Genomic DNA, 200 nt, shown 5'->3' on the forward strand with positions numbered 1-200 from the left:
TGGTTGTGGGGGTGGTTGTGCTGGTGGTGGTGGTGTTGCTGCTGCTGCTGTTGCTGTTGCTGCTGCTGTTGGTGGTAGGGGTGGTGGGGTTGTTGTGGTGCTGCTGGTCTGCTGCTGCTGCTGTTGCTGCTGCTGCTGTTGCTGCTGTTGCGCGCACTACTTTGTGAGACTTTAACTCTAACTTTATACCCGTAGGGAGA

Source organism: Eimeria mitis, genomic scaffold, assembly GCF_000499745.2.
Source record: "Eimeria mitis Houghton genomic scaffold, Emh_scaff7312, whole genome shotgun sequence".
NCBI lineage: Eukaryota > Apicomplexa > Conoidasida > Eucoccidiorida > Eimeriidae > Eimeria > Eimeria mitis.